The sequence below is a fragment of the Elephantulus edwardii genome, unplaced genomic scaffold (assembly GCF_000299155.1).
Source record: "Elephantulus edwardii isolate Elephantulus edwardi_28Jun2011 unplaced genomic scaffold, EleEdw1.0 scaffold00037, whole genome shotgun sequence".
NCBI classification, from domain to species: Eukaryota; Metazoa; Chordata; class Mammalia; order Macroscelidea; family Macroscelididae; genus Elephantulus; species Elephantulus edwardii.
Window position 1 is genome coordinate 8,012,682 of NW_006399787.1, and position 20,846 is coordinate 8,033,527.

At 45.5% G+C, this 20,846-nt stretch overlaps 1 pseudogene; it reads right to left on the reverse strand.

Moving 5' to 3' along the window:
* Positions 1-4,419: 4,419 nt before the first annotated feature.
* On the reverse strand, positions 4,420-20,457 carry LOC102866164 (annotated as a pseudogene).
* Between the last annotated feature and the right edge of the window lie 389 nt (positions 20,458-20,846).

Consider the following 20,846-nt stretch of genomic DNA (forward strand, 5'->3'; position numbering starts at 1 on the left):
GGGATGGGAGTGTCAGAGACAGTGCGATTGGCACAGGACAGAGTGGAGTTTAGGGCTGTTGTACATAGGGTTGCTATGAGTCGCAGGTGACTCGACGGCACATAACAACAACAACAACAATCTTTATTCATTGTGCAGCTCTCAGATATTTAGCAAGTGACTTGGAAGATTATGGCCTGAATCAGGTGCATCTTAGTCTTCAAAATGACATTTTTACACTTCAGTATTTTGGAGAGATCCCTGACAGTGGACTTACCCAGTGCAATATGTATCCTGATCTCCTGGTATCAACAGTGTTGATAGTTGATCCAAGGCAAGAAGAAACTGTTGACAATTTTTAATCCTTTCTCCATTTATCAAGATGTTTCCTATTTGTCCAGTTCTCCCCCTCATCTGATCTAATGCAATGTTCATTGTCTATTAACTCTTCCATTCTCTCTCTAACCTCCCATGTCTGACCTATTTTAAAACAGCAGTGTCATGCAATATTTATCCTTTTGTGACTGAGATATTTCACTCAGCATAATGTCCTCCAGACTCCTCCATGTCTTGCAATATTGTATGAATTCATTGTTTTTCAATGCTGCTTAATATTCCACTGTGTGAATGTACTATATAGTTTTTCTATTCAATCATTTGTTAATGAGCACTTGGGTTGCATCCATCTCTTTCCTATTATGAATAATGCAGCAATAAACATGAGTGTGCATACATCTGTTTGAGTCATGACTCTGGTTTCTTTAGGGTATATTCCCAGTTGTAGAATTTCTGGGTCAAATGGCATTTCTATTTCCAACTTTTTGAGAATGTGCCAGACAGGCTTCCATAGTGGCTTTACCATTTTATATTCCCTTCAGCAGTGAATAAGAGTTCCAATCTCTCCACAACCTCACCAGAATTTGTTGTTTGCTGACCTGTTGAACTTTGCTGTTGTTGCTAGGGTGAGACAATATCTCAAAGTTGTTTTGATTTATATCTCTCTTAGAACTACAGATTTTGAACATTTCTTCATGTGTTTGTTTGCCATCTGAATATCTTTGGTGAAGTATCTGTACATACATGTACTGTGCCCATTTTGTGATTGGGTTGTTTACCTTTTTCTTGTTGAGGTGCTGGCGTATTCTATAAATTTTAGATATAAGTCTCTTATCCTTTATGTCGTGTTGCTGTTATGTGCTGTCGAGTCGCCTGTGACTCATAATGACCCTATGTACAACAGCCCTAAACCCTGCTCTATCCTGTGCCAATCTCATTGTCTCTGACACACCTACCCCCATTACCCCAGTTACTGAATCAATCCATCTCATTGAGGGTCTTCCTCTCCTGTGCTGTCCCTCCACCCTCCCAAGCATGATATGTTTTTCCCCTAAGAGGTGCATTGTAAAGTAGACTGGGGAGGGGGAAAAAGGAAGAGGGAGAAAAATGTGTAGCAATGAATGAATGAAAATCCAATTTTCCTTTAAACTTTTATTAAAATCACAATTTTAAAAACCTGAATATTTTTTCACAGTCTGTGAGTTTCCTTTTTACCCTAGTGGAAAAGTTTTTTAATGTACTTAGGGATTTGATTCTTAGAAGGTCCCATTCATCTGTTTTAGTCTCTCCTAATTGTAGGTTTTCATTATGCTTGGAAGAACATATTGTGGATTAGGGCTTTAAGAGTGGTTCCTAGCTTTTCTCTGATGAGTTTTATAGTCTTTGGTTTTACTTTTAAGTCTTTGATCTACCTTGAGTTGGTTTCTGTGTATGATATGAGGTGTTGATCTTGCTTAAGTTTTCTGCAGATGGTTTTCCAATTTTGCCAACATCACTTGATAAAGAGATTGTCATTTCCTCCCCACTTAACTGATTTCATCTCTTTGTCAAAGATGAGTTAGTTGACTATAGGTTGATGAGCTGGCTTATGTGTCTGTTGCTGTACTATTACCATGCTGTCTTGGATATATTTTTTTCACTATGTTGAGGAAATTCTCCTTTAATCCTATTTTTTGAGTGTTTTAATCAACAAAATAGGAAAAGCTATTGGATTTTGTCAAAGGCCTTTACTGCATCAATTGATAGACTCATGTGGTTCTTGTTCTTTTCTTTGTTGATGTGATGAGTTACATTAATTATTTTTCTAATGTTGAACCATCCTTGCATACCTGTTATGAATCCCACTCGATCATGATAAATTAGTTTTGATGTACTGTTGGATTCTATTGGCCAAATTTTTATTGAGGATTTTTGCATCTATGTTCATGAGAGATTCTGGCCTACAGTTTTCTATTTTGGTGGCGTCTTTACTTGACTTTGGTATCAGGTTATGTTTAAGTCTGGGAATAGTCTATCTTTTCTGTTTTCTAAAATACTTTACGTAGAACTGGTGACAGCTTGTCTCTGAATGCTTGATAAAATTCTCTAGTAAAACCATCTGGTTCAGGGCTTTTTTTTAATTGTTGGAAGTTGTTTTATGACATGTTCAATTTTTTTTCTTTTGTAATTATCTGTTCAGGTGTTCTACTTCAATCTGTGTCATTTTGGGTAGGTTGTGAGTTGCTAAGTATGTGTCCATTTCCTCTAGGTTTTCATATTTGTTTGAGTGTAGTTTTTCCATAGTATTCTATCATTAACCTTTTTTATTTCAGTTGGTTCTGTTGTGGCATTGCCCCTTTCATCTCTTATTCAGATTATCTGTGCCTTTTCTTTCTTTTGCTTTATTAGCTTTACTAATGGTTTGTTAATTTTATTGACCTTTTCGAAGAAAAGTCTTGATGATAATTGTTTTTCTGTTTTCTGTTTCTTATTGCATTTATTTCTGCCCTAATTTTTATAAATTTCCTTTCTTTTAGAGGTTGTTGAGGGTTTTGGTGTTTTGTTTTTTTCTTTCTTTTCTACTTGTTCAATTAAATAACCTTCTTGTTGGATTAAATAATCAACGATCCTTTTTTCCTTCCCTTTTGGTATGTTTGCTTATTGCTGTGAATTGATCTCTATGATCAGTCTATGATTGATTGCTATGAATTGCTTTTCCTGTCTCCCAGAAGTGTTGATAAGTTATATTTCCATTCTCATTTAAGAAACTTTTAAATTTCTTTTTTTATTTCTTCATATTCAAGGCACTGTTCTGCTTCTAGGTACATGGTTTTGGCTCCTTTGTCTTCTTGTTGTTGGTGGAACTACCTTTTGAAATTTTCTGTTCTTTAACTTTGACATTTCTTCCTTTTGTTTTGGCTTCTTGACACTCTAATACCGTTTTCTTAGTCTCTTTTGACATCTATTTTGGGCTTTTCATTCTCTTCTGTCTTTGTAATGACCTTTTTCACTCATTATGGATGATATCCTTGATGCCATCACAGTTGATGTGATTTTTGATGAATACCTCAAACCTATTCTTGAGATGATTCTTAAATTCAGGTGGCAGGGGCTCAAAGTCATAGTTAATTTTCTTTAGCTTCAATATAAACTTGTACACGAGTAATTGAAGGTTTGTTCCAGTCAGCACCTGGCCTGGTTTTGACTGCTGTTATTTGGCTTCTCCAATGATTCTTTCTGCAGAAAGAGTCAATCTGATTCCTGTCCAGTCTATCAGGTTAGGTTCATGTGTAAAGTCAACTTTTGTGTTTTTTAAAAAGGTATTTGCTATGAATAAGTCATTGAATGAACAAGATTCAATCATTCAATCTCCAGCCTGATTTTTGTCACCAAGTTGGTACTTTCTGACTACCATTCCTTCCTCATTGTTTCCAACTTTTGCATTCCAGACACCAGTAATTATTAATGCATCTTGATTGCATGTTTGATCAATTTCAGACTGCAAAAGGTGGTAGAAATCCTCAATTTCTTCCTCTTTGATTTTAGTTATTGGTGCATATAAATTATCACAGACCTCTTAACAAGTTTTCACATATGGATAGTATCCTATCACTCCCAACCTTGTACTTTAGGATGTATCTTGGAATTGTTTTTTTTTTAAACTATGAATGCAAAACCATTCTTTCTCAGTTTTAAATTTCTGGCATAGTAGACTGGCAGGCCTTTAGCCTGCAGTGTCTCTGAGAGTAGTTTACTGCTATCTTTTCATTGTTGTGCAGTTGGAAGTGACTCAGAGGTGCCCCTTCAGCAGGTTTTCATAGGCTCTAAATCACACAGGAGGAGCATGCCATCTTTCCCACGTTGGGAAGCTAGTGGATTTGAACCCCTGATTTTAAGTTGCCAGTGTAACTCCTTAACCACTGGGCCCCTAGAGCTCAGTAAATAAGTACAAACTGTTATTCCAAGCCTGGAACACAGTCTTCAAAACACTTGGCAGATATTTCTAGAAATTCTAGGAATGTCATTTCATTCTCCTCCACCAGCAAGAACACTCCAGGTTGAGACACCCTGGACTCACAAGTGGCTGAGACCCTCCTGCCTCTGACCTGGGAACCCATCTGGGCTTTAGCCACACTGATCCTTCTGAATTAGGAGAGACTCATTCAGACAAGCCGAGTGGACTTGGCTGTTAGGTGCCACATTGTTGATTTTCAACTCGTAGCGGCTCCTTGGGACCGTGTAGAAGAGCCATATAAGAGTTTCTTAGGCGGCAACATTTATGAGAGAAGATGGCCAAGTCTTTTTCTCACAGACCTGCTGGTTAAACTTCAACCTGCTACCCTCCGTCCCCAATTCGCTCTTCTCTTTGAAAAGTAAAATAAAAATTCTTTCATTGTTATACAAGCCTTCCCCCCAAGTTCAGTCCACTATGCAGCCTTCATTCTGGACTCCTGTCATGACAATAATACCCAATCATATATCCCTTTTAAACAGTTCTCTCCCTCATCTGTTTCAATGCAGTATAACATTATTTATTCCCTCTTTCTCAGGCTTCCCTCAACCCCACCTCAGTCCTGTTTTACAACAGTGGCACTATGCAATAGTTGTCCTTTTGTGATGGAGATATTTCACTCAGCATAATGTCCTCCAGGGTCACCCATTTTGAATAATATTGCATGAGTTCCTTGTTTTTCAATGCAGTGTAGTATTCCATTGTGTGAATATACCACAGCTTCTCTATCCAGTCATTTGTTGATGGGCACTTAGGTTGTTTCCAACTCTTTGCTATTGTGAACAAAGCCACAATAAACATGGGTGTGCATAAAAAACCAAACAAACCAAACCAAATCCAAAAAAACCTTCAACCTGTTAACATTTTCGTTAGCTAGCCATCAGGCACTGACCAGCAAGGGTCCTCTAAGTACTTTATTATCTTCTAACACTTTTCGATCTTTTACTTACTTGTGTGTGATAGTACTGCTATAGTTCCTAATATGAACTGTAATACTCTTACATCTCATCAATGAGTTGGCAACAACTCATCCCTGACCCTCCAGCATGTTTTCAGAGACTCTAAATGGCCTGGGAGAAGAAGAGCCACTGATGGATTCTAACCACCAGCGAGCTGCCACTGTGTGTTAGCCGGGCCGATTCCTACCTATGGGGCCATGACATCTCAATAATTATGTAGTTGTTGTTGTATTGTACTGTCGAGTCAGAAATGACTCATAGCTGATCCTCTGGCATGTTTTCAGAGGCAGGAGGAGACTGCCTAGCTTTCTCTTATGGAGCAGCTGGTGGCCTTGAACCACATGCCTTCAGGATTGCAGCACAGCTTCTTGCCACTAGGCCACCAGAGCTCCCTGGTAATTATATGATAGGGAAATAAATAATATTAATTTATGTGATTTGTTGGCTTACCTTTCTTTGGAATGGGCACACCCCTAAATCTCTTCTGGCTGGTTGGATGGGTAGCTGTTTTCCACACTCCTTGACCTAAGTAAGTGAGCATGTCCAAGAAAGCATGTTGTTGTTGTTGTTATTATGAACTATCAGGTCAGAACAGACCCATAGCTGCCCCTCCAGTGGGTTTTCAGAGGCTTTAAATTGCACAGGAAGAGACTGACCATCCTTCTTCCTCGCAGCAGCTGGTTGACCAGAACCTCATGCCTTCAGATGGCGGGACAACTCCTTGCTAGGCTACCAGAGCTCTCTGTTCATGCTACCAAGTGGGTTTTATATTCTGACTTGCAAAACCTTCTTTCACATATGGAGGCTTTTCAGATGTTTGCTCATTTAGAAGGGAAACGTACATGTGTCTCCAGGAACTGAATTTTAGACATGTAGGTCCTAGAAATTAACCATACATGCATACGTACACATAAGACAATAAATCATAAAATGAAGAGGAAGCTAGGCCAGTGAGAAGTTTGCATCTTTCCTTACAAAGAGTATTATCACACTTCAGCTTTGTGAGGCTGAATTGGGACCCCTGGGGTGGTGGGTCCTCCAGCCAGCTAGCTCCCTGCATCAGGTAAAGAAGTAATCCCAAGGCAAAGCCAGAATTAGCCCAGACCTACACTTAAGGGCCATGAGTCTGGCTTCTTTGTCAGCTTCTACTACAGTGGCTTGCGCGCTGCTGAGATGCTGAGAGCCATGCCGTAGGTATTTCATGTACCCCTAGATGAGATCAGTTGACACCGTGACTGGGGCAGTGGGGCAATGATGTGTCAGAGACAGTGAGATTGGCTCAGGATAGGGCAGGATTCAGAGCTGTTGTTCATTCATAAGGTCGCTATGTATTGTAGTTGACTTGATGGCACATAACAGCAACACCAGCATGATGGATCATTTCAGTGGTGCTTCCAGACTAAGACCAGGAAGGAAGAAACACTGTACGTGACACTGTACTGAAGATCAGCCATGAAAACCCTATAGAGCAGAATGGAATATTGTCTGACTACACCAATAGCTGTGAAGGTACTGCAGGACCACACTATAGCTCTTCTGTTAGACAGAAGGTTGCCAGGAGCTGGAGCCAACATGATGGCAGCTGACAGCTCTGGTGGCTTAGTGGTAAGGAGCTGTGCCGCCAACCCAAAGACACGTGGTTCGAGTCCACTGCTGCTCTGTGGGAAAATGACTCATTCTCCTCCTGTGTCATTAACTGCCTCTGAAAACCCACTGGAGGGTCAGCTATGGATCAGCTGAGACTAAGCAGTACTTAACAACAGCTTTCAGCAATATTTTGTCATTTTGACAAACTACACATTTTCACTGATGGGAGAAAAAGCAAATGGGAAACAAGGGCATTTTGTTATCAGTGTTGACAAAACTATGAGAAAAAGTTTAAAAAGAGGATGAAGAAATAGGCTAAGGACATGATCATATAATTCACAGCAGAAACAAAAATGGCCATTAAGATACATAGGAGTTTTGCTCTCTTTAAAAATAGTTGTTCTGTGCCATCAAGTTGACTCTAACTCACAGTGACCCTGTGAACAACAGATCTGAACCTGGCCCATCCTGTGCTGTCCTCATAATCTCCAACATGCTGAGCCCATTGGTACAGTCACTGTGTCAATCCATCTTGTTGAGAGTTTTCCTCTTTCTCTGACCTTCTACCTTTCCCAATATGTTTTTTCTCAAGGACTGATCCTTCCTGACCACATGCCCAAAGTATGTGAGATGGATTTTTACCATCCTTGCTTCTAAGGAGCACTTTGGTTGTCCTTCTTCCAAGATAAACTTGTTTGTTCTATTGGAAGTCCATATAAGTCAATGCTCTTCAACATCACATTTCAAAAGCATTGATTATTCTGTTAACTTCATTCACTCTCCAACTTTCTGATGCATAGGAAGCAACAGAAAATACTAAGGCTTGGATCAAGCACACCTAGACATGCTGCACTGATACAATCTGTGGTCAAGGACTTCTCCAAAGTTCTAAAGAGCAAAGGTATCAGTTTAAAGACTAAGGTGCACCTGATCTATGTCATGGTCTTTTCAAGTGTTGGTCAGCACTTGCCAGAGACCTAGTATACAGTGCAGGCTGTACACAGTACAGGGACTTGTAGGAATGAGCCTGCCATCAGAAGAAACCAAACCTTCACTATGATAAATGTGCGTGTGCTCCATACAGGTCCTGGGCTCCCAGGTGAGGGCAGCTCCAGCATAATCACTTTTCTCCTCAGCATTAGGGATACCTCAACTGGTCCTCCTGTGCATTCCGCCCCAGTGTCTCATCCCTCAACGACCCTGAGCTCTGCTCCCCACAGCTGTGCGTAGCCAACCTTACCTGTGCATTGATAGGGGTGAATGATTGCTGGAGAAGGAGAGGTTGTCCGAGGCCAGGAAAGAGCTGCTGCAGAGGGAGGAGGTGGCCTTATAGTTGAAGCCGGTGAGCATCGAGGTGGCCAGGAGGTAAAGCCTGCGGGACGAGTGCCAAGAGCAGAGGCAGGAGGGAGACTGCTGGTTTGCAGCTTTACTCCTCTGATTGCTTGCTGTGACTGGGTTGGAGGAGGAGGCATAGCAGCCGCTTTTAAAGAGCCAGAAGCCCTCACAACCTGGCTAGGACGAAATGGACAAAACCATCCGGTGCCAGGGGTGGGGTGGGGTGGCTGGTTGATCTTTAGATCTGGTAGCCACTGAGACTGCGCTGATCCCCTAACTCCCTGGCCTTCACCTTTCTGTATTTTATTATCTTTTAGGGGTTAGTGGTAACCTCACAAATCTTCAAATGAAGAACTTTAGGGACAGCACCCCCATGGCTGCAAAGGAACAGCCGTGGAATTTTAGTGACTCAGACGCCCTAAATTAGGGGCGTCAACTGGGTGCCATGACTGGAAGGTATCTGAGTCACTGGGTTTCTCCCCCCTCCCCCCACCCTCCACCTCTGACGTGGGAGGGACCATCTCTGAAGCCCCTTATTTGAAGAGTTACAGGATCCCTTACATAACAACAAGCACCACCGTATTACTAGACACGGACAGTATAAGAAAATATACTTGGGGGTTCGGCAGAGGCGGGGAGACAGCTACAGTGGCTCCACCATGCCGGGGCCACCCCTCTGGCTCCACAATGGTTTGGTCCATGACGCGAGGGTTCATTCATAAAATGCTGTTATAAAAGCAGCCTCTGCGGCGCTGCCTCGTACTCCAACCACGTCTGCAGCCAGCATTGGAGCAGCCAAGACAGAGCCGGCGGCACGCAGCGAGCGAGCAGTCCCCGCGCTCCCACCCAGCTCTGCTCACCGCTCCCACCTGTCTCCGCTCTCAGCCCTCGCCCTCCAGGCTTCACCTCCTCGCCACCATGATGTTCTCAGGTTTCAACACCGACTAGGAGGCCACCTCTTCCCGCTGCAGCAGTGCTTCCCAGGCCGGGAACAGCCTCTCCTACTACCACTCGCCCGCCAACTCCTTCTCCAGCATGGGCTCCCAGGCCGATGCGCAGATAAGACTGACTTTGCACCCCTGTGAGACGCAGGCCAGGGAGGGAGTGGGGTCTAACGTGGGACAATGGCTGTAAGGGGGAGAGGGAAGTTAGGGGACTTGGGTGGCTCAGTGCTTTAAGTGTTGGGCTGGAAGCAGAAAGATTGTGAGTGCGAATTCACCAGCTGCTCCTGCAAAGTCAGCCAGTTTCTGTAAACATTTATAGCCTTAGAAAGGCTAGTTCTCTTCTATCCTACAGGTTTGCTATAAGCAGGAATCCACTCGACCTATGCTTGTGTACGTTTGTGGTTGTGACTCTAGAGGCCTAGTTCCTGTGAGGAGGTGTGCAGTCTTCTCCTGTGTGATTAACTGCCTCTGAAAACCCAGTGGAGGGTCAGCAAACAACCACGTATGGAACTCTGGTGACAGTGTTAGGGAGGAATTGCGCCGCTGACCAAAGGCTGCACCTCTGGTGTTGGAATCCACACGTGGCTCTGGCTCTGTGTGTGTGTGTGTGTGTGTGCTGGTGGGGTGGTGGGGGTGGGGTGAGAGTGGGAGGAAGCCTGGCAATCGTCTCCCAGACTCCCAAAGACCCGAAGGAGGGCCAATGAGGAGTGGGTTACCGGTTGATGACAGTGAATTGAGTTTTTAAAATATATTTTTAAAGTTCAATTCACTGCCATGAATCAATAATCGACTCCTAGTTGACCCTCCATCGGGTCTTTGGGAGTCTGGGAGAAGACTGCTCAGCTTCCTTCCCATCTCACTGTCCAACCCCCACTTCCCTTCTCCCCACCCTCCACCCTGTAAGGAGTTGTGCTGTCAACACAAAGGCACAGAGTTCGAATCCACCAGATGCTCTTTGGGAGAAGGTTGGGCAACCTCCTCCCATGTGATTAACAGCCTCTGAAAACCCTCCAGAGGGTCAGCTATGGGTGGGTTCTGACTCAGTGGTACACAACAACAACAACAATTACTACTTACTAGGGTCAAGAGAGAATAGAGAAAACACGGTGACAAAGGACCAAGGAAGAAGCAGGAAAAGAGGACTAGGGGTGGGAACAAATGCCACAACTTTGGACAAACTGCCCCCCCCCCAGCTCCCCAGTTCACCTTGGAACTAGGGATGCCACACCTGGGGGAAAGGACTGCCTCAAACTTGGGGAATGCCTATGAACACCTCATAAGAAAAAGTGGCCTCTCACCACCTGTCAGAAAAAGCCATTAGATGGAAAGGCAGGAAAGTTAGATTAGAGAGAAAACCTCATAAATACTGGAACTCTGCCTCTAGACCCAGGTTCCTTCTCATTCCCGAGAAGGGCTGGCTTTCTGACACTTGGTCTAGTGTGTTGTGCTTGACTGTTTCAATTTCTTCTTTCACTTAGAGACCTGATACAATTTGCGTTTGTGAGAGTCTGTCTGTGGCGACCTTATCTGGAGGGAACTTGCTGGTCCTCCCCTCGGTGGTCAGCCCTGGGCATCACTTGGTACATCTTGGTGCCTTGCCTGGGAAACTGGCTTCAAGTTTGCCACTGGATTGAAAATTAAGCCCTAAAAAAAGAAAGAAAGAAAGTTAAGCCCTGATTGAGTGTGCCTGCTGATTGGAGTGGGTGCAGGTCAGAAGCTGATTAAAATGAGTCTGCGTCTCTACGCATTCCGAAGATTGACATGAATCTGCCCGGAATGTGTTCCTGTGCATTCAGAAGGAAAATAGCTAATGAACACGAATTTGCCAGGGGTATGTCTCTGAGCATTCCCAAGTCAAAAGCGGCACGCCTCGTTTCTTAAGAAAGTGTAGTGTGAACAGTCTCAGCCGAGCACATTAGGAACATAATGACATGAGTCCGCGTGTCCCTGCGGTCTGAAGACAGGCTAGCTTGGGGCGTCCAGGGGCTGCGTGACCCGCACCCTCCCTGAGTTGGGAGAAAACTGAGATACTGGAGGGACTGTTGGGTGTGACCGCAGGAAGATATCCCGTGAAAAACCACACGTTCAAACCCACCACCCTGTTTCCCACAGCTAAGGACTGTCAGTCGCATACCACATGCACTTCGTTTTCTGTGCCCTTCCCTGCTTGGGAACCCAGAAAGTTGAGTCTCTCCACCCTCCCAGTCCTTGTGCTCCCACTCACCTCTCTCTCTCTCCTTTCTCCTCTTTCTTCTTTCCTATCTCTTCTTTCTTCTCTCCTCTCTCTTTCTGCAATTGCTTTTGGACTTCTTATTAGTAATCTTGGAGGTAAGGATAGCGAAGCTTTGTCTTTCATACTTGGCTATGTAAAGATTGAGGGTCTGCAAGGGAGAGGAAGACCCTTGAGGAGATGGATTGACACTGTGACTTCAGCAATGAACTCTAGTGTATCTGGGATGTAGATGACACAAAATAGGGCAGGGTTCAGGTCAACTGTTCATAGAGTTGCTGTGAATGGTCCTCGACTTGATGGAGCCCAACAACAACAACAAGAAATCTATCCTTCTGGAAGAGAAGATCCTGTCCTGCCTGAGGTCTTTCCTCCAGCATTTATTTCTCAGTCAGGGTTTGCATTTTCTTAACCTGATCCTGTCTTGGTAGTTTTGGATCCTTAAAATTCCTCTGTCTCGATAGCTGCTTTAAAGATCACTGTGTGGTAATCCAGTAGAAAATAAAAATTTTATTTAAAGGAAACAAACAAACAAACAAACAAACAAAAAAGAACATTGCGTGGCATGGAGTTGGTTCAGAATGGTTAAAATAAAATCCGGTAGCCACTGCAGTCACCAAAACAAGTGAGTTTATTCTCAAATTCTGTGTGGAGGGCAGAACATAGATGAATGGAGAAGGCAAAAATCAGGAAAAGGCAGTTCCCAGAGAGTCTCAGAGACTGTATCTTGCAGAGGGATCAATGCAGCTTGGGATGGTGAAGTGTTTACATCAAGGTGCCAAAGGAGAGATGCTCATGCATTTTTGCTTCCTGCTTTCTTAGATGGGAAAAATATTTCAGCAGTATCCACAGGCATAGGGAAGGGGGTATAAGTGTTGCTGCAGACAAATTCAAAGCCAATTATTTTGACCCAAGTTAGTAGGGAATGAAGAGGTGAATAATGCAGTAGGTCTTTATTGAAATCTGTGTTCTTGTTCTTTGGAGGGACTACTTTGAGATGCTAAGATGTGCGTAATAAAGAAGCCTTAAAGACAGGTGAGGTAAAGTTCAGAGGCAAGGACATCCCTGAAAATGGGGGTTTGGAGGTGGCATAACTTTTTTTCCCTTTCAGTCCTGAAGGCCTTCATCTCTGCCCCTCTAATCTGAGGAGCAAGAAGAGGAAAGGGAGAAGGGTAAAGTGGGGGGTGGGGCAAAGCTAAGGGTCAGGCCAAAATTCACATCTGACTCTTGAATCTGGACCTGGGGCAGCATCTGCAGGTGAGAAAGGCAGGTTTGGTTGGTTTGTTTTTTGAGGCAAGAAGGAAAGTCAAGAGTGACTCCTCACCTCCCCTGCCTCACAGATTGGCCTTATTTCCCTGATAAAACTCTTGTCAACAGTTCTCAAAGCAGAAGCGCATGATGTGCCCAGCCTTGCCCACTTCGGAGTCATCCTCACTGAAGGTCTGGCAGTTGTCAAAGACTAGGAGGGCATCAGCTGCAAACTCTTCAAAGGTGGTATACCCTCTCCGGAGCAGCTGTGCTCATGGTGGAAAAAGCCGTGGGGTTTTTGATGATTCGTTGGTAACAGCTCACCAAGTGTGGGTTCACAGGCTCCAGAAAAGGCCACGTTGCATCATGGGACTCCATCTCTGTGAAGGGCTTTCCCCGAATACCTGAGTGGGGGTGGGAGAATGCAGGTGGGAGTGTGGCATCCAGTGTCCCAGGATCTCGAATCTACCACCAATCAGCCAGAGTGCATCTTGGGCACAGGTTGGGCTGTCAGCGGGCGTAGGTAACGCTGTTTTAGAAACTTACTGTGTGGTTAGCCTCTCTGGCTGTCCTAACCCTGTGGGACTCTGGGATTTCTCTAAAGTCTCCTGCTTGTCTCTTGGGAGGTACTGTAGATAAGGGGGTGGAACAGAGTTGCACCTGAAAGCAGGAATTTGCAGCACTGGGTCTGATCCCTGGGTTGGATGAGGCTGGAGAGGAAGGAGTGGGCTGGTCCTCAGGAACTGCAGGGAGTGGCTTAGGGGCAGCACTGCAGAGGGTCTGAGGGTCAAGGCTGGACGTGCTGGATTCTGTTTCCTCAGCCTCTAGTTCTTCCAAGGGCTGTGATGATGCTGGGTCCAGTTTTCCTGGGCTGCTGTCAGGCGTGAGGACTGAGCTGCTCAGCGGGGAGCTGTGACTCTGAGTCTGGCTCAGCCACGACAGGAAGGCTGACTGACTAAGGTCCTGCTGACTCTCATCTAGTGACAAAGCCGAACCTTCTGGTTCTAGAAACTCATTATGGGGGCTGGAGGTGGAACTGAAACTGAGGCTGGGGCAGAGGAAGGAACCGAGGCTGGGGCTGGGACTCGGCTGGAGCTGAAGAGACTGAGATTGTTAATAACTTCAGCTTGTTTAGTTCCACAATCAGCACTCTTGGCACCAGCAGTTAGGAAATCAAAAGACAAATTGCCTAGCCCTCTGCCATCTGGCCCCTGGCCTTGCAGGCCCCAGGGGTGTGCCACTCACCCCCCAGCCACCTTGTCCCTAGGCAGAGCTGTCAGGTCGCTGGGGAGAGTCATCTAGTGTATACAAGGATTTTTATCTAAGTCAATTTCCCCCACCTCCTTCCCAAGTACATCTGTAAGTAACACCTCCAAAGCCCTTCTATTTGTAAATCACAAGTTTGTTCTCTCTAGATTTGCTCCCTTTCCTATAGGTAACCTTAACACTGAGTTTTGCTCCAGATCTGAACCCTGAGCCCAGTTCCAAAGACAAAAGGGAAAAATAACTGCCAGTTAAGGAAGCAATGGAGGATGGAGCCTCAGGGCTCAGCCAGCCATCTCCACTGGACTCACCTTGGCAAATACTTTGCAGTCCAGAGGGCAGTAAACGTCAGGAAAGTATCTACCAACTGAAAAAGAAGGCATGCAGCTTCAACCCAAGACCACCAGTAAGGTGTTAAAGTGGGCTTCCCTTCCCCCTCCACCTCAGTGCCCCTGTTCTGCATGAAGAAGCCAGAGAGTCTGAGCTCCATTCCCAAATGAGAAATCCACAAATAAATAAGACAATTTCTTTGTTAAAAAAATTAATCACCGTTGGACTATGCTCACCATTATCCTGTCTTTTCTCGTCCTCACTGGATCTTTCTCATTTCCTTCGCCCATTCCCTCAACCCACAGAACTGTGCAGCCCTGTGATTTCATCCCTGCCCATCCTCACTCTTCTGCTCCCAAACCTCACTCCCTTATATCCCCATCCATGTTTTTCCAAATTAAATAAAAGAAATGGGGTGGGGGAGACAAATTGCATTGATAAAGTCTGCTGTCAGGGACCTCTCTAGAGTACTGAAGAGCAACAATGTTAGTCTAGAGACTAAGGTGTGTCTGATCCAGGCCGTGGTCTTCACAATTACTTGCTATGCATCAGTGAGATGGACAATAAATGATGGCAGAAGAATTGATGCTTTGAGTTGAGGTGCTGGAGAATAGTGTTGCACATATCATGGACTGTCAGGAGATAAACCAGCTCTCTCCGAGACAGGGTGAAACAAAGCTGCTCCCTGGAGGCAAGGGTTTTGAAGGTCTGTCTCACATACGTTGGGCACGTTGCTGGTAAGGACCAGTCCTTGAAGGACATCATGATTGGAAGGGTGGAGGCACAGTGCAGGAGAGGAAGACCTAGGATGACCGGAGAAATAGGCTTAGGTCTGTCAGAGATGAAGAGATTGGCTCACGACAGGGCAGAGTTCAGAGCTGATGTACATAGGTTCACTATGAGTCACAGGTGACTTGATGGCACATGACAACAACAACATCAACAGGTCTCACAGATATAGGCTTAGCTTTTTTAGTTTAGCCTTGAGCCCTGCCAGAACGAATGCAGATGACACAACCTTGCTTGCTGAAACTGAAGAAGACTTGAAGCGCTTGATGCTCAAGGTCAAAGACTGTAGTCTTCAATATGGATTGAAGCTCAACATCAAGAAGACAAAGATTCTCACCACTGGGCCAATTGGAAGCACCATGATAAAGGGAGAAAAGATTGAGGTTGTTAACAATTACAGCTTGTTCAGCTTCAAAATCAACATTCTTGGCACCAGCAGTCAGGAAATCAAAAGACGAATTGCATTGGGAAAATGTGCTGTCAGGGGCCTCTACAGAGTGCTGAAAAGCAATGATGCCAGTGTAGAGACCAAGGTGAGCCTGACCCAGGCCATGGTCTTTGTAATTACTTGTTATGCATCAGAGAGCTGGATAATGACTAAGGATGATAGTAGAAGAATCAATGCCTCTGAGTTGTGGTGCTAGAGAAGAGTCTTGAACATTTTCTTGGACCACCAAGAAAACAAATAGGTCTGTCTTGGAGAGGGTGAAACCAAGTTTCTCCTTGGAGGCTAGAATTTTGAAGCTCCATTTCACATACTTTGGGCTGGTCAGGAGGGACCGATCCTTGGAGAAGGACATCATGCTTGGGAATGTGGAGGGACAGTGCAGGAGAGGAAGACCTTGGATGAGATGGATTGACACAGTAACCAGAGCAGTGGGGGTTGGTGTGTCAGAGTTAGTGAGACTGGCTCAGGACAAAGCAAGGTTTACAGCTGCTGTACATAGAGTCATTATGAGTTGCAGGCAACTTACTGGCACATAACACAACAATACCTTCTTCTCTTTTTTATAAAGAGAGTTGGATTAGATACTGGATGGGCTGCCACCTTTAAGAAGTCAGTTTCCTGTTTTATCATATTTTCAGGAACTAGACTCCCATCTGTTCTTTCCACAAAGATACCAGCCAAATAAGGCAACACCCAATAGAGGCATCTGTAGTGATCTTGTCGCAGGGAGACAGTTCGAAGCATTTGGAATGAGTGAAGTCGGTTTTTTGTGGAAGAAAAGTTGACGCTTGCTGAGTTTTACTATCTGATACTTTAGCTCTGGGATGCTTGATGCTGAGGCATCAACCTCTCCATCTCCTCGACCCCAATGGCTTCAGCCAATTGTTGCTGTATCTTCTTCCACCTCCTCCTCTTCCATGACCCGAGAACTGTGCCCCTGCCTTAGGTGCTCCTCTGGTCCTTACAGCTCTCTTCTAGGCCCAGTTCATTTGGGCAGAGCTGTTTTCAGTCTCCTGAGCTGGCTTTCAACAATTCATTTGTTTTTCCTATAACTGGATATACCTACCAGGGTCTTGTCAATTTCACTGATGATAAGGGGGGGGGGGCATTGAGCTCTTGCATGTGGAAGGCTAGGACAGCAGCTTTCGTTTGGGGTGGCTGGGCCTGGGAAGGCTGGGTGTGCAGGCTGTCACAAGGGATTGACTCCACTCCATATGCCATCAGGTAGCAGCGTGGATCTCAGATACATTGTCTCTTGTCAGTAGGATCTCAGACACCTTTCCCCCCAAGATCTTTAGGGACTGACAATAAGAGGGCAAGCCAGGACAACAGAGTGCAGCATTCAGGAGACGGACCAGCAGGTCCTGCACCTCACCCACATTATCACCTTGATAAAGGGGTCCCTCTTGCAGAATGCCCAGGCTTGGCACATCATTGCAAAGATCAAAGCCTTACCAAAACTGTGCAGGAACTCCACAATGGTGGACCAATCTGAGAATGCTTCCCTGGGTGGTAATAGACCCAGGATGCTGAGAAGACAGGTTGAGGCTGGTGGTCAATCAAACACATTTCCTCTGTGGGCTTTTTCATCCCCAAGATCATCTGCTGCCTCTGTTCTTCCTCCAAGCCCCTCTGGGTGGTCACAGTCTTATCTGCTTTACAGGTTGTCTTGGCTTTGGCTTTGGCCATCTCTTATTTTCCATTCATTTTTATCTTCTTCTTTTCCCACTTGACGTTTTCTGCTTTGTTTTTACATTCTTTTTCTCAACTTTAGATTTCTTCTTCACTGCTTTCTGTTTTAAGCTCTTGGTCTCTTCTCTTGTTTCTGGTCTGCCCTTGGACAGTATAGTCCAGCATTCTCCCCATTGTACCTCATGCCTCATCTTCTTGTTAATTTTACTCATCTTTTCTTTATCCTCTTCACTCAGTGTTTCTTGGGCCTCTAATCTCTTTAAAAGATGGCTTTCTGTCTTACTCAGTAGCTCAGTGATTTTGACCTTGGGTGGCTGACCTTGGCCCTATTTCACCTTGGGGACCTCGTTAATCTTGGCTTTCTCAGTGTTTCGAGGTTGGCCCCATTTGCCAGTAATTACCTGAATTCTGGACTGCAGTTCCTCTGTTGAGAGTTGTACCCACTGCACAGTCTCTGGTGTGTCTCCCTCTTCAAAGAAATCACCAACAGGCCTGCGAGGACTGAAGCAGAAATGTTCATGGCAGACATTGTGTACTACACTGAGGCTCAGGTATTGATCACTTCCAGAAACTGTTTTATCCTTTTTCCACAGGGACCATCATACCAGATCCCCTCTACTTCTGGTGGATGTCCTTCTTGATGCTCACCTCTCCCCACCACCCGTGCTGGAGGGGAAGATGAATTCTTCTGCGGTAGCAGTACATCTCCTTAGAACACACCACTGTTGTTGTTACATGCCGTCTAGTTACCTGTGAATCATAGTGACTCTATGTACAACAGCTCTGAAGCCTGACCTGTCCTGGGCACAACACACCTACCCTCATTGCCCCACTTACTCTATCAATCCATCTCATCCATGGTCTTCGTCTCCTGCACTATCCCTCCACCCTTCCATGCATGATGTTCTTCTCCAAGACCTGAGCCCTCCTGGTCACATGCCCAAAGTATGTGAAAAAGAGCTTCAAAACCTTCGCCTCCAAGGAGAAACTTGGTTTCACCCTGTTCAAGACAGACATATTTGTTTACTCAGCAGTCCATATTGTGCTCAATACTCCTCTTCAGCACCACAACTCAAAGACACTAACTCTTCTTCTCTCCTCCTTAGTCATTATCCAGCTCTCTGATGCATAACAAGTAATTGGGAAGACCCTGGCCTGGACCAGGCACACCTTAGTCTCTACACTGACAGCATTGCTTCTCAATACTACTACCAGCAGCGATTCCTTCTCCAGTGTTATCAGGTCATCAGTGGTTTCAGTAAAGCTGCTGACATCTTTATTTGTTGGGGAGGCTTCTGGGAACAAGGATACTGGGGAAGTTGCAGAGGAGGTTTTTGAGGAGGTCTCTGGGGAGGCTGACAAGGAGGCTCTTGAGAAGGTTGCTGGAGGAAGGTTGCTGGAGACGCTGCTGTGGAAACGGCCAGGGGCATTCATATGGACACTGCTGGCAATTTTGCTGGTGAGGTTGCTGGCTGCAAGTGGATAGTGGATGACTGATCAGGGGCAAGCTGAGTCAGTGGTTGTGGGAAGTTAATCTTCTGAGCCTCCACTTCTTCCGGTTCTGTATCGTTGTTGTTATGGACTGTTGAGTCAACTGTGACCCAGAGAGACCCTATGCACAATAGCTCTAAACCCTGCTCTATCCTAAGCCAATCTCACTGTCTCTGACACATCTACCCTTATTACCCCACTTATTGTGTCAATTCATTTCATCGGGGATCTTCCTCTCCTGCACTGTCCCTTGACCCTTCCACACATAACCTCCTTCTCCAAAGACTGTCCCCTCCTGTCTAGATGTCCAAATTTTGTGAGACAGAGTTTCAAAATCCTTGCCTGCAAGGGGCAGCTTAGTTTCACCCTCTCCAGGACAGATCTGTTTGTTCTCTTGTACGTCCGTTGTATGTTCAATACTCTTCTCCAGCACCACAACCCAAAGGCATCAGTTCTTCTGTTTAACTACCATTATTTAAATCACAGCTGTTATCTTGCAGGACAAATCTCCCAAGACAGGTGGAGATGTTGGGCTGGCAAAGATAGAAGCTCAAGTTTGACTATCACCTGCCAGGTGACTGAAGGCGGTGTTGGTATTGAGTGAAGGGCCATCAAGGACAGAGATCACGGGCTGTCCCTCAGTGGCCACTTGTCCTCTTCATCAGCTTGTATCATCTATACCATAGAGTTATCCACTTACTGGCTCTGATGCCAGGGAGATGGAGGACTCCAACGAACTTTCACTGAGCATCGGAGTGTTTGCAGTTGATCAGGAGGTTGTGAAGGGTCATCCCAGCAGCTCACTGAGGACTCAGGGACGAGGACCTCTTAGTGCAATGATTCCACAGAGGACATGGGCAGCCCCCCATCTTCAGCTCTCATTGTTCTTCTTCCAGCTTCAGGCTGCCTACCAAGCCGGTGCCATCCTCTGTCCCCACTGATGTCAGCTTTTTTCCTCCTGTCCCATCAGGTTTGATACCACTGCCTACCTCCTGGGAAGGGAGCTCTGGTGGCCTAGAGGCAAGAAGCTGCACTGCAATCCTGAAGACACAAAGTTCGAGACTACAGGCTGCTCGACAGGAGAACAGGCAATCTCTTCCCATGAGATTAACTGCCTCTGAAATCCCACCAGAGGGTCTACTGTGGGTCAGTTCCGACTCTTTGGTACACACAACAACAACAACCTTCTGGGAAGGAGCAAAGGTCTGGATGCTGGATAGCATAGGAGAAGACTGTGGGGGAGTCCACTAGGCAACACCTCAAAATTCTGGTCAGAAAAGGAATCATACAGTTCCTGTGAGTCCCATGGGACTCTGGGTACAGTTGGCCCAGAACTCTTGGCTTCCAGCCAGAAGGTTAGTGTTGAGACCTGGTGATGTAGGCTGCTGGTTGCCCACAAGGATACTGTTGAATGGGTGTTATCCCCCAGAGAACTGGGAAAGGAAGGGTGGGTCCTTGAGGCTGCTGCCTGGACAGGCAGATGGGCATTATGAGTGGTTTCAGAGAAAGTGGTGGGCAGCGTTGGGGTGATGGAGGTGTGAGGTGCTGCAGGAAGGGGGAGCAGAGTTCAAAATCCCTGAGGTTGTAGTGTGAGATCCAGCAGATAAGCCAGTAACCTTCACATCCCGATTCAAACCTTCTGTCCTCAAGGACAGGAGGTAATGCAGGCCCTTCTAACATCTGCCCTCTTTTCTTCCAAATTTTCCCTTGCTGGGAGAAGTTCATGGGAGCCCCGTTAGGGCAGAAGCCCTCCCTTGAGCCAGGAGGGGGTCTCAGTCCTGAGGCAGCAGGTGCAGAGAGAAGGACAGTAAAGAGAAATGATCATGTGACACCATTTCGCGTTCCTGTGGGAGCAGCCTGGTCCTGCCTAGATCACCAAGATAGCTGTGGGGCCCTGAATGTTGGGAAGACTCCCATGTCTGACTGACTGAGCTCCAGGACAGGGGCCACCCAGCTCCTCACTGTCCTTGGGTCCCCCTTTAGCAAAAGCTGGAATTAGATCCTCCCAAACCATGTGCTGGGAAGTAGCAGGAACCAAAACAGCCAGTACATGCTTCCTGCAAACCACAGCCTGAACTGCTTGGCATAACATTTTTTAAAATGTATTAATTTTAATGAAAGTTTACAAAGACTTAGGGTTTCCAGTCATTCATTGTTGCACTTTTCTCCCTGCTCACCTCCTCCACCCAATTCACTCATCTCCTTGAAAAAAAAAAGAAAAACT